The sequence below is a fragment of the Protopterus annectens genome, chromosome 10.part0 (assembly GCF_019279795.1).
Source record: "Protopterus annectens isolate FY-2018-M chromosome 10.part0, PAN1.0, whole genome shotgun sequence".
Classification (NCBI taxonomy): domain Eukaryota; kingdom Metazoa; phylum Chordata; order Ceratodontiformes; family Protopteridae; genus Protopterus; species Protopterus annectens.
The window spans coordinates 787,928,493-787,929,892 of NC_056744.1; the positions used below are offsets into that span (position 1 = coordinate 787,928,493).

General features: G+C 40.6%; 1 non-coding gene across 1 annotated transcript; it reads left to right on the forward strand.

Annotated features, from left to right (window-relative positions):
* Positions 1 to 811: 811 nt before the first annotated feature.
* On the forward strand, positions 812 to 939 carry LOC122814687. The gene has a single exon (XR_006366886.1). It is a non-coding gene; the product is annotated as a U6atac minor spliceosomal RNA (small nuclear RNA).
* The last annotated feature ends 461 nt before the right edge of the window (positions 940 to 1,400 follow it).

Here is a 1,400-nt window from a genome sequence, read left to right on the forward strand (position 1 = left end):
CCCTTCTGGCTTGTTTTGTGGGTGGTATGCTGACTGGTTGAATGGCGTATAGAGGATTCGGAGTGATTGACCGGTTGTTACTCTTCCCTTTGTTCTAGATTTTAGTTTAGTCAGGGTAATTGAGGAGTTTCTTGCTTGGGTAGTCATTGAGGGGTTCAGCTTTCATCTGGAATTTGCTTGGTTGTTTACATTCTGGAAAGCCTTTACAGAATGATGTTTATGTGGTTTTCCTGGCCATTCAGTTTCCCTAGCAGGCCTGTCCCTCTACACTGCAGATCTGCATGTTAGGAAATTATCAGTGGTGAACCCTGTGTGTCATAATGTCAGATGCTCTAACTTCTTTGAAGGAAGTACATTGGCATGTATTTACAGAAGGAAGTTTATGCTTGAGTTATATAACAAAATTTTATTGGATAGTCTGGGAGACTTTTTTTGCATGCTGTGTGTGAGAGGCTTTGGTGGTTAAAGTTGCGGTGGTTACAGTACCCCTCTCCCCTCTGTGCTACATGTATTTGCCCATTTTTGTTTTGTTTTGTTCACCAAGAAGATTGCCTGGTAGGATTGGCATTCTGGTTTTTGTGATTAGGATGTTTTCCTGGTCACTGGTAACAGGTTTGTGGGTATGAGATGGCAGTGAGTGATGGCCATTCGTGGCTCATGCTCAGTAGCATGACCAGTGATTGTTGGAGAGTGAGGAAAGGCACGTACAGTGTGCCAGGAACAGACAAGGTAAGGGAGATTACTTTGCTTGGTCATATGGCCATTATACCATGCGTCACAAAAAAAAAAAAAAAGTGAGAGTCACAGTGTCATGTTATAAGAAAGGAAAGAAGGTTAGCATACCCTTTCAAAAGGATGGAGGAGGTTCTGGTGGCCTTTACAACACATATATGGTTAAGGCAGGGTCACTTACTTTGTGGCATCCAATCAACATTTTAAAGAATGTGAAAATTAGGCACAACACAATGCTCTTGTTTAGTAGGGTCTGGACCATGGATATGTCAAGATTCTATGTTAGAAGTATAAAGCACCTCTGTAAGCTGTCAGTTATTTGAATGATGTCAAAAAAAAGGTAAAGAAGAAAAAATGTAAGAGTTGTTAGCTCTGCTTGAAAATAGGGGCTGACATTCAAGGCTTGGTGGGTTGTGCAGTAAACCCCTTTTCTGAGGAATGCCCACAACAGTGAGCAACAGCTATTAGTTGTGCACACATGCAGCATGATTGATGGTCTCCCATCTGCACTAAGTGCAAGTTTTCTTTGGTAATTATTGTGTCTTGAATTTTTTGCAGGTTACAGGGACACTCATGATATAAGTTTGTTATTTTACTTATTGTGTTTTGTGTTGGAAGTCAGGACTATTTGACTGAGTCATACCTTGGCACTATATAAAAAAAAAAAA